This window comes from Pezoporus occidentalis, unplaced genomic scaffold, assembly GCF_034315485.1.
Source record: "Pezoporus occidentalis ecotype Australia unplaced genomic scaffold, CSIRO_AGI_Poc_V1 ctg17, whole genome shotgun sequence".
Lineage (NCBI taxonomy): Eukaryota > Metazoa > Chordata > Aves > Psittaciformes > Psittacidae > Pezoporus > Pezoporus occidentalis.
Window position 1 is genome coordinate 6,854,554 of NW_026913531.1, and position 12,744 is coordinate 6,867,297.

A 12,744-nucleotide genomic window follows, 5' to 3' on the forward strand; every position below is an offset into this window, starting at 1 on the left:
TAATCTACATGCTGATATTTTTAAGTCAGCAAACTTATTCTGATGATAGTGATTTCTTACATATTTTCTCTTATCAATACAAAACTAATTAACACATAAGCTTCTTAACCTATTAGCTACTCTTACTCAAAGTTTACCTATCATTCAAGTACCATGAAAAATCCTTTCAGTTTTATTAAAGTTCACTTACCTGAAAAGTATAAAACCGGGTCCCATTAGGAGGATGCACTTTAGGAGAGGCAGAGACAGTGTTCATATCCGAGAATATCATTTCTGGTCACACACACAGTACAATCCACAGAGAGCTACAGATGCAGAGTGCTAAGCTCGGAGATAAATCCTTTCATACATTTAGGGAGGAAATTGTACCAAATGCAGTCTTCCCCATCAGTTCAGATGTACAGTGACAGTGCTTTGAATTCCCCACTCCTACATCTGTGAGCTAAACTGTAAGGTCATTGCTCCCTGACCTCTAGTTCAGCTAGCCCTTCAGAATGTGTGCAGTGAATAAAAATCACAAATGCCAAAGAAAAGAGAGCTAGAACCTACAGTACACGAAGCTTGTGCAGAATCTGGCAATGCTTTGGACCTGCCCATCTGTTCTCAGTGATAATCACCTCCCTCCACCACAGCCTTGCAAAGTGATTATGCTAAGCATCCCAGTTAACCAATAACACACGGTTTCATTTTGAGCAAGCATGCACAGTGAAAAACAGAGGACCTCTTCTGACTAACCTGAAGCATGCCTAGCGTTCAGTTTATAGCTCTATTTGATAACAATGACAATTTTATCATTTCAGTTGCTGACAGCAAAGTTAACACATAGCAACTTGCTTTAAATAACAGAAAACTCGTTGGGTTTGGTTTTGTGTTTTTTTTTGTATTTTGACTGTCTTGCCTAGATAAGAGTGTACTGCTTTCTAAATTGATATTTTTTACATTTCTTAATTTTTTGATTCTACTACAGACTGGGTAAATAAACATCTGTGAGACTGTTAACAGAGCTACAGTCAGTTTAAATATAATACATATTATAAACCTCTTTTTTCTTATTCTTTTCTGTTTTCTCAGCTTCAGTCTGAATCTTTTTTTGAAAGGTTTTCCTAACTAAATATGAGTTTGAAGTTTTATTCTGAGCCTTACTGTGCTTCACAAAGCTGCAGACCTACAGCTTAGCTTATTAGCTATACACAATATCTTTTTAAAATTTATTTTGTAAGGTCAATAGTACTTGTGAACACCTGCATCAAATGTTCAAAAAGCAGTCACTGCATTTTTTCTTCACACACAGATCGTTTGAACTACAGGAAAACATTAAAGGAAGTAATATTCAAAGAACTTGACTCCTTTTTGCAGTAAAAAATAAGTGTTCCATTTACAAGAACTGAAAAGTAAGGTTTCAGTAAAGTGTAAAAAATGTAAAGTGGTTAGAAAACTAACTTTACCTGTTCTATCAAGCACTTTGTATTTTATTCATAAGGTTTAAATGAGAGACAGAGAAACCACTTAAGAAATGGTGCTTTCAAAATGAAATTTGTCAAAAATCTAAAAAGCCTGGTGAGTCGCAAGGCTGCCTCTGGTTTTTATTCTATCTTAATGCTTTTAGCAAATGAAGATAATACAGTTTCTAAAGTAAAATGACTACGAAAGGAGTTGGGATAGATGCAGAGATACCTGTCTGTTTAACTGTGTACGCCAGTGTGGCACATACCACAATAATCACATTTTGTAAGCCAGAGAAAAAATCCTCTTAGATCCATGTCTAACAATTTCTCATAATCATCATCACACTGCTTCTATAACACTTACTGAATCAAAGCAAAATTATTGTCTGGAACATTTTCTTGAGACACAGACCTCAAATTAAAGATTATTCTCCACTTCTTCAGTAGTCTTCCAGAAGATCTAGATGCTAATATTCAGAAAGGGGCCCTTCAACTGGTCAAAGGAAAATACCAGATTATTGGTAATCTGAATATAGAATCTTTCTTCCTTAGGTGACAAAATTTACGCTTAGAAGAAAATACCAACAACAGTAACAAAAACCCCAACATCCCTCTCACCCTGTATGTAAGTTCCAACAAACACATCTCCTTAGCTAATCGATGTAGATCTGGAGAAAAGGCATGACATTAAAACTGTTGTTCTCTCTCTCCAATAACTTTTGACCTCATGAAAAAATGTTCCCAGTAACAACTATAAATTTTTTCAGGTCTATGAAAAACAAACCACCACCATATTCTTGCAGGACTCTCATGGAATCAGAATGTAATTTTGATGTACCACTCAAACAGCTTGAAAACATTTGTGAAAAACAGTGATTTTCCTAAAAACGTGAAACCAGCCTTCTTTCAGGACTTGGTTAGAGCATAGGTAAATTCAGTAAAGTACGAACAGATGCACAGCAGCATGTGTGTTCACAATTACAGAGACACAGACATATTTCAGAAAACCCAGCAGCCCCAAAGCTAGGATTCAGCAATCTCCTCAGAACACAGAGCTGAAACCAGGTCTCCTATGTCTAACTGAATGCCACAACCACTAAGATGGGTATCAAACAACATAGCAGAAAGTGGAACAGAATGAAGAAAACTGAACAGACCCAACAGGGCAAATGGAGAAACAGACTGTAAGTACAGCTCAGTGACAGAAGTAATCCCTATTCAAATACTTGCTCCAATGAGTCTTCCAACGTATGACTTAATTATTCCATGAAGTGAAAGATTTGTAGTGGAGGGAAAAAAAAAATCTTTTATATGAAAAGAAATCCTGCATGTTTAAAACTACGAGGCATGGCAATGCTTCTGAGATGGCTTTACTTGCAATTACTTTTGAATGTATGAGTTACCAAGCTCTGAACCTATATTGTATGTGTTATGCTGACTTCACATTTTAATTAGATATCCCTCTCCAAAACTTTCAGTGTGGTATAACTGTTCTTTTTTGATGTGAGGCCTACTACTTTTATATAGTAGATACAAAAATGTAGATAAATGTTAATATATGTATATATATATGAATTAAAAAAAAAACAGTAAGTTACACATCAAAAAGGGAATTTTTTATCTACTTATCTACTTTTATATAGTAGATACAAAAATGTAGATAAATGTTAATATATGTATATATATATGAATTAAAAAAAAACAGTAAGTTACACATCAAAAAGGGAATATACATATATATATTTTATATATATGTATATAAAAATATATCAGACCATTATGTGAAATATTTTGAAAACTGAGAGACACTAATACAAAAACTTGTATCTCTGCCAGCAGAGATGGACAAACGCACTTTTAATATGCTAGCGCTTGTGTGATATAGTTTTTCTTCAGAATATGTAGTGCAATAGAAAAGCAGATGTTTTGAGTTAAGATTTAAATCACCAGCTCATATTAAATTAGGTGAGTTATTACCCAGAAACATGGACTTTTTATCACATACTGTTCTCATTTCTGTTTCTAGCAGGGAAAACCATGTTACAGAAACATGCCTTACTCCAGGATCAGGGACAGTGTGTGATTTTCAGAACATTAGAGAGCTTTCACATTAAACCTAGACCACATCACTTTTACTCCACAGACTCACAGAAACCCTACTCAGCTTCCAAAATCTACAGTCCTGTACTTGAACTGATGTTTCTTTAATATCTGCAGTTGTAGACGTCGATATAGAGGGAGTATCATGCAATATATTAGTCATCTGGCTAAAATTCCCTAAATTTGCTTTAAACTGAAATACGTTAATATTTAAAGAATTCTGATCTGCAACTATTAATGGCTGAAATGATGTTAAACCTCTACCACAGTTCAAACAAAAGATCCTCAAATTGCATATCAAATTGCAGTGAATATCTTCACAAAGTCACACATCATGTCTAATTGTTCACCACATCCGAACTAATTTACAATTCCTTTTAGCTCATTTAATGAAGTTCTACACCAAAAGCATTTCCACTTTTTCCATCAAAAAAGCTGCACAAGGACCTGACAAATGAGCATACTTCAAAGAATCTATAAAACTCATACATATCTAGGTGTTCCTGCTCCGGCAGGGGGATTGGACTAGATGATCTTTTGAGGTCCCTTCCAATCTCTAGCATACTGTGATACTGTGATACTGTGATATCAAGTCTTAGAAACTAACCTTTCCCAGTTGGTACAGCTCCCAGAAAACCAAGTGGGAGGGAGAATTAAGGAAAATTAAACATAATACAAGGAATCTTTTTGTTCACTTTCAGCTTCCTGGTACAAATAGAAAATCATTTTAGAATGGAAGACTCGTAGAAACAGATCAGCTTATCTTATTGAGAAATAAAGCCTATTATTCATCCCGTTTCTGTAATTAAGAGATTATTATCAACATTTCACAACATTGTTCTTTGTTGCTTTGTATCTTGAATATACAAATACCAAAGCTTGTATGCAAAGTGTGTCTTAGAAAAGCACTTAAGTATGTACTTACAAGCCCTATTTTAACTTCGAATATAATGATTTGTGTAACCTATGAATGCAAGTACACTGCAGAACAAAATTATCTTCTGTTAGCTGTATAAAGTGTAGGTCAGCAATAGTAAAGGATAAAGCATGCCCCAACCTATGTATTCTGTATGATGCTTCACTTTCAAGCACAAGAACAATGACTGAAGCTTTCAGAGGAAATGCAAAGATGAATGTAATTAATTTTTTCAAGTACCCTTGCTCTGTTGTTGTCCTGGGTTCAGCAGTAGCAGTCATTTTTCTCCTCCTTGGTAGCTGGTGTAGTGCGGTGTTTTGACTTTCAGCTCGGGAACAGAGCTGATAACAAGGATGTTTTGGTTTGGCCAAGGACTTTGTGAGCCTCATGCTCTGCCAGGGAGGAGGGGAAGCCAGGGGGAAGCAGAGACAGGACACCTGACCCAAACTGACCAAAGAGGTATTCCATACCACAGCACGTCATGCCCAGGATGCAACTGGGAGTTAGCCGGAAGGGCTGGGGGACGGCAGGGTTGGAGGAGGTATCGGTCGGAGCTTGGTCGGGCTTGGGGGGCTAGTTATCGGTCGGCTGGTGGTGAGGTGTTGTATTCTCTTCCCTTGTTATTTCCTTTATCATTATTATTGGTGGTAGCAGTAGTGATTTGTGTTATACCTTAGTTACTAAACTGTTCTTATCTCAACCCGTGGGAGTTGCATTCTTTTTTCGATTCTCCTCTCCGTCCCTCTGGGAGCAGGGGGAGGGAAAGAAAGGGGGGGGAAGTGAGCGAACGAATTACCTGACTGGGTTTAAACCACGACAGTTGTAAATACTGGGACATTTTACAAAGTATTGCAATTATTTTGAAAAAAAATGAGTGAAGTGACTATCAACTAGTGAACTTCAAACTTTCATAACTATTTCTTTTTTAAATAGCAAACTTCACAATTAATTTTTCTAATGCTAACTATCTCTGTGCTATAAAAGGTCAATGAAATTAGTCACTGATTCATTAGCTAAGTGAGTTTATAAATGCAGGAGCTAATCCAGAATACATTTTCTACAACCTATCAAGTATGCAGTCCCTAATCAGCAATCATAAAATGCAACCACAACAGAAGTAAGTCCAAAAGACACAATGCCTGATTTTTCTGTTGTTGTGGTTTAAGCCCAGGCCATAAGCCAGCCACTTACTCACTCACTCCCCCCTTTTCTTCCCCCCCCCCCCCCCCCCCCCCCCAACTCCTGGAGGGACAGGGAGGAGAATCAAAAGAATGTAACTCCCACAGGTTGAGATAAGAACAGCCCAGTAACTAAGGTATAACACAAACCACCGCTGCTACCACCAATAATAATAATGATAAGGGAAATAACAAGGGAAGAGAATACAATACCACCTGTCGATACCCAGCCCGACCAAGCAGTGAACCAGCTCTTTCGGGTAACTCTGTTACATCCTGGGCATGATGTGCTGTGGTATGGAATACCTCTTTGGATAATTTGGGTCAGGCGTCCTGTCTCTGCTTCCTCCTGGCTTCCCCTCCTCCCTGGCAGAGCATGAGACTCACAAAGTGCTTGGTCAGACCAAACATTTGAGCAGTAACTAAAACCATCAGTGTTATCAGCATTGTTCCCAGGCCAAAAGTCAAAACCACACCACTGCACCAGATACTAAGAAGGGGAAAAATGACTGCTACTGCTGAACCCAGGAAAGCTGCTTGTTTGCTGGGCAGAAGCAAAATTCCCCTTCCTCTTGCACAATCGAGACAGGCAATTGCTGACCACAGTCAGGACACCTGTACAGCACTGGCTACAATATTCTAGCCATCGTAGGTATGAGAAATTAATTCTCACACTCTCAAGATTTACTGATTAAATAGTTCCTTATCTGACTTCCTTTCTGCATAGTTCAACAAAGCTGGGATGAAATATCTGAAGTACCATTCTGGTTTTCTTTAAACACTTTAACCCCTCAGCACTGGATCTGTATTTCCTCTATAAAACTTGATCAGTAAATCAAGATTGCATACAGAAGCTCATTAGGTAACTGAAATGAATCTGATATAAACACTGATTTTATCTATTTTTATGTTATGCATTGATGACAGTGATTCACTGAGTTAATCTAAAAAAAACCTGAATGAAAACATACAACTTGAATATAAAGAAGTGTTCTGGATATTGAGCACAATGTGAGAGTTAGAGGAGGAGAGGATGGCTGAGTTGCAAGAATGTGTAATGAAACAACAAAAAATCGAGGAAAGATCTGTATCACAAAGTTGTATCTTACCTGATTTGAAAAGATACATGCCTTTCTCCGTGACTTGTGCTTCAACTGCTCAAAGCACAGATAATAAACTACACTTAGTACACAACCAGCGTCCTCTGCCATTCACTTTGATGCCAGTAATGACCATATTTCTGTTTTGTTACATAAATACATATTTCATGAAAAGTCTTGAGACTCTTTGGAATTAAAGACACTTTTTCGTGTAGAATCATAGCAGTGACTGCATTTATGAGTATTTTTAATAAAATTCCAGTCAAATCTAACATTAACTCTTGGTGAATCAAGACCAAAGCCTCCAAAATAATGTGATCCCAGATGGTAGCAAAGAAATGTGAAAACAATTAGCTTGCTATTTCACCCTGCGTCCTATCACTTAGGTATCACTTTTGTTATTTACATCCTTTAAGTTGTTCGGATTGTAACATTACACACATTTACTTGGCAAAATAAGAGTAATTTCTTACCAGTAAATGTAGCATCTAAATCACATAAATTATTGCAAAGGATCACGGTACATTAAGAGTGAAATTATGAAAAAACATTAACAGATGATAATCATTGCCTATGTATCATCCTTAGCAGAAAGGTTTTTTCTTTTTAAGTGAACATCTTACATTATAAGCCTTATCATGAAGTTAAAAATAGGATGAGAGCTTATGATAGAAAACCGAAAGAAGATACAAGTTTGAGATAACGTGTTCAAGCACTACAACAGCACAGCCTCTCCTTCCTTCAAAAAATATTTTTGCTTCCTAATGGTGTTATTTTATTCATTTTCATCCTATTAATTTATTTTATACTGATCCTGCAGTCTTTACATACACTGAGATATATCCTGTTCCACAAGTATAAGAGCTATTCAGAGAGAAACTACTAATGAAAATGAGCAGCAGAATTATGTTTAGATGATAAAGGAAACCTTGTGCCAAGACAACTGTCTTTGTCATTTATTTCTGGTTTTGCTCCATCTGGTAAATAGCTTTTGCTTGACTGATGCAAGTTTTTAAACTGGTCCTTTGAGTAAGAACTTAAAGAACTGAAACAAAATCTAAAATTCACAACTGATTAGTCCCATATTTTACACAGAAACTGGGAATACTCGAGTAAGGATTGTGAATGTCAGTAGGCCTTTGCAAAAGAAATGTTTGTTTTCTTAATTAAAATGTCATCATATTTCCACAATGTCAGCGAATATATTTCTGAATGAATTGAACATAAACTGGAGAAACATGGATAACCAGAACTAAATCCACAAAACTTCATGAACATGACTTCTTTCATACTGTGCAAGTAATGAAATATTACTGATGTTCTTGCAGCTAACTAGATGTTGTGGTTTAAAACCAGTCAGGCAGCTCACTCACTCACTCCCCCCCTTCTTGCCCTCCCCCTACTCCCAGAGGAACAGAGAGGAGAATTGAAACGAATACAACTCCCACGGGTTGAGATAAGAACAGTTTAGTAACTAAGGGTATAACACAAATCACCACTGCTACCACCAATAATGATAAAGGAAATAACAAGGGAAGAGAATACAACACCTCAGCACCAGCCAACCGATAACTCGCCCCCTCAGCCCGACCAAGCACCAGCAGATACCTCCTCCAACCCCGCAGTCTACCAGCCCTTCCAGGTAACTCTCAGTTACATCCTGGGCATGATGTGTTGTGGTATGGAACACCTCTTTGGCTAACTTGGGCTAGGTGTCCTGTCTCTGCTTCCTTCCGGCTTCCCTTCCTCCCTGGCAGCGCATGAGGCTCACAAAGTCCTTGGCCAGACCAAAACATCAGTGTTATCAGCTCTGTTCCCAGGCCGAAAGTCAAAACACAGCACTGCACCAGCTACCAAGAAGGAGAAAAATGACTGCTACTGCTGAACCAAGGACACTAGATCAATGATTCTGAATGGGATTACAACCCTTGGAATGGGAATCTGCTACAGGACTGCTGAAGGGAACAATATTTACAGTCATACTTCTAAAAGCAGTAATTAATTTGGTTGTTTAATTGAAGATTACTTTCATCTGATTTTCAAGGATGCTCAGTTTTTCAATAGCCTCTCCAAGTTGCTTCAGCCCTGCTGATGCTATTACGTGTCATTTTGAGCATCAGGTCTCACTGTTGTACACATAACAAGCCAGGCACTTGGAGTGACTGCAAGTTTGAAAACCTCAGACCTGTGTCTCCCACTCTATTCACAAAATGTAGTCTTCTACAGATGATACAAAATTCCTATTAATAGCTAGTGAAAAGCAATCAAACCTTCTAGCACTTTCCTGTAAGTACATACCACAAATCAGTAATAACATATTAGCTTGAAAAGACTTCAAGACATTGCTATAGTGCATGCCTCTTCATTGTCATACATACACCCTTATAAAGATAAGCGGTCATGGTAGAAAGCAGAAACAGCATCTCTTCTAAAAATATATTCGATTTCTTCTGCACTTGTCCTTAACCTCTTGATGCCATTTTCCCTATCAAAAGTGCAGTGGGAGTGTTTGTGTACTGACACTGTCTAAAATTATCTTTCCAACACAGAAAAGATATGGGATTATAAAACAAAACAGTCAATACTGTCCTGCGGGCAAATGGCTGTTCCAGCTCTTGACTCAGCAGCCTCCCATTTCCCCTTACAAGCTATTATAAAAATATAGAACAATCCAGCAACTGCATACCTATTAAGTAGAATCAAACTTAATGCATTTCCCTGGGCAGAAAATGATGATATACAAATGCAGTTGAGTACTTTTCCAGTACTAGGAAATGTGAATTCAAATTTTTATTTATTTCTTTTTTAATTCAGACTTGGGCAACCATCAAATATGCTGTGGTGATTAATGCTGATTTAGTGTTCATTTTCAATTATCATATTTATCTTCCTGAAAATTCTGTAAAAAAAGGTAAAAGGCAACAATTTAAAATTGTAATTTTCCTGAGCTTTGGACTGAATGGCCTCAAAACATGCTAAATCCCCAAAAAAGGACTTTCTAAATCTTAATCTTCATAATAGCCATCTTTATGCTTTACTAAACACATTTTGGGGAAAAAAAAAAAAGTAGTATACAATATAAAGTATCACAGTATTTATAAGACATAAGAAAAATAACAGTATTTTTTCTTTCCTTTCTGCATTCAGTATGGATGACATGAAAAAAGGGAAATATTTCCCTTCATTATTCATCATGCAACTGACTAAGCAGCATTATTCATGATTTATCTTGCCATGCATTTCAAAAGTGCCATAAACTTATAAACAGTGTCATATATGTTATTAACATTCTTACAGCTTAATCTGTATCTCTAGCGAGAAAATCAAGATGAAGATGGATCATACTTGATCCATCTTCAACTCCAAACAATCAACTATGATCCATCAAATATGATTCTAACAATTAACAAATATTTGTGCCAATATTAACTGAAGAAAGAATTGTAATTATTAAAGATCACAGTCTAAAAGCATACATTTGGATTGGACAGTCAGGAAAAAATAGCTACTTGACTGAAGCATAAAAACGTAGTCAAACTTAAATTAAACACTGCAATACTGACACAGTACTGTTCTCATCTTTTAAACAGATCTTGTCCCTTCTGTGTGGTAGCAGATGACTACTGCCTCGTGTTCTGCACTCATTGCTCATGTGGAAAATGCTGAAAACTTAGTGGTAAGACTACAAAGATGACAGATCAAAAGACAAGCATTATTTATGCACAGAAAACCTCAGGTGGAGTGATATCAGGTGGGAAACTGAAAAGTCCTTGCTGCTATCGCTTGCTGTTGAGCAAAGACTACATCCCCACATTGAAAGCTCTTTGCAAATGTATGTAAGGTAGCTTTTCCATTTCCCTCTTACAAGCAACTGCAGGAATGGACATCAGCATCTTCTGGTGGGCTTTATTTGCAGTGTAAGTGCCAGTGTCTCTGCATTATCAAAGGCTCCCTTAAGTAAATAATGACAGGCACTTTCAAGGGGCACTGCTTCTGACCTATTTTAGATGTCTATTTTAATTTGAGATGAATCACACCACAGAGATGGGAGTCAGTAAAGACAGAAATGCCTACGCTCTAGATATCTGAAGTTAGGTGCAGTGAATCCTACCACCCAGTGCAGTGAATCCTACCCCTACCAAACTGAATGCTAAACAAGTCATCAAAATATGACCAGAAAACATGATAATGAAGGACACAAAAGCCCACCACAGGTTAAGTACACCTGAGAGAAATTTACTATTAAAAATACCTATGTGAAACTAAACCAAAACCACACAATCCAGAAAATGTCTTTTTGTACTTGCCTAAAACAAATGATGTGAAAAGCAACATCTGCAGCAACAAATTCACATTCACATTCAGATATAGTCTGCTGTTATAAACACATGCAAGATTAACATCCCAGACTAAGATAAAGAACATTATGGAGCACAGCAAAATTACTCATATTTTATAAAAGGAGATACTGTGACACAAACAAATTAAGTCACATCTACAAGGTTACATAACGTAGCATTCTCAGGCCAGGCAGTTCCTATTTCTTCGTACTTTGTGTTCATTTCATATTCACTGCAGCATAAACATGCCTTATGTACATTAAATGGACCCAATGTACATTCATTATGATTCAAAGCTCAGAATTTTCTTTAGAATTTCATAAAATACCAAGCAGCTTCAAATTTTTATAAATGTCAAGTAGTGGCTATGTTAATTAATATGTTTTTGAAGCATCATAGGACATTGTAAAAACTGTAGAGCATCATATATATATAATGAACTTAAGACATATATAAAATAAATGCACCTGTGGCTAATAGAATAGTAAAATCACAGTATTGGTCATACATAGAAAATTTTCCTAATTGAAATGCATTAGGAAGAATTTTCATTTGGAAAAAATAAAATGGCACAAGCCAACCACATATTTAACCTGTATTATTAAAATATAAAAGTTTAGTCCTTTCCGGAGTCTGATGCAGGATGTATTTTCAGCAATACTTTATGGGAAAGATACCTATAGAAAAATCATACACAGAATATAATTTGTTTGACTTGATGAGTTTTAAATATTTCAATCTCTCAACTACACTGACTGGCTTCTATTCTGTTAAGAAAATAAATAGATACATTTACCGTAGCTCCTTTATAGCAGTTACATTTTACATAAATAAGTTGTGGTTTATTTTTCCTTTAACCAAACAGTGCTAATCACGATAGCCTCTCTTCACTTAAAAATTCCTCTTACCCCTAATAATTTTCACTATCTGTCTCTGCATCACCAGATAGCAGCTTACCATGACAGAAAATGTCTTGCTCCTTCTCTGCACACCCAGATGGAAATCAGAAGGAAACATTTTATCTTACTCCTACTCCTGTCTATTTACCAAGACTCCAAACCTTCTAGTTGGTGCATAGAGAACAGCACTGAAATTGAAGTTAACTGTAGTTTGCTAAGATTGAACAACATTACACCTCAGAATAAATAGGTGGCATAAAAACCAATCTAGACAAGCACAAACATAAATTATAACTCAAAGCATTTGGAGACTGACCATGAAAGAAATTTCATTAAACAGCAGAAATGTTTTCTACATTTGCACTGTCTAACAGAAAAATCTAAGATGACCATGGACGTGGTTTGACAGACAAGCAAGGCAGAACAGTTGGGAAAATAAATCACAGATGAGTCAACAATTTAAATAAAACTTGTGATTTTATTTTTTAAAAATTTCAAATGACTCATTCATGATTATGTCCCCATAATTTTCCATTACATACACTTCATCTTATAATATCTGAACAGACAAACTTGGTTTCTTTTCAAGATAAACAAGATATTTTATTGTTTCACATGTCTTTGAACTCTTCACGTATTAAATTAACCACTGAACTCTTCATTTGATTTACAAGAGCCTTCAAAAAGTCTTTCTAATCTTTGTAATTTCATTTTTGCAATTAATGCATCTAAAAGGTAAAATGGTAGACAGCTATTAGAGAAGAAA

The 12,744-nt window shown here is 36.4% G+C and overlaps 1 protein-coding gene across 8 annotated transcripts in view; it reads right to left on the reverse strand.

The window, feature by feature from the left end:
• PPFIA2 (PTPRF interacting protein alpha 2) overlaps positions 1-12,744 on the reverse strand; it is a 315,167-nt gene that overhangs the window by 205,252 nt on the left and 97,171 nt on the right. For 2 of the 8 annotated variants that reach the window (XR_009963876.1, XR_009963875.1), the window contains exon 1: positions 191-598. The exons of the other annotated variants lie outside the window; for them this stretch is intronic. The gene's annotated coding sequence lies outside the window, so the exon portion shown is untranslated. Of the gene's footprint in view, positions 1-190; positions 599-12,744 lie in introns of those variants that run through there. 8 annotated transcript variants of the gene reach the window in all.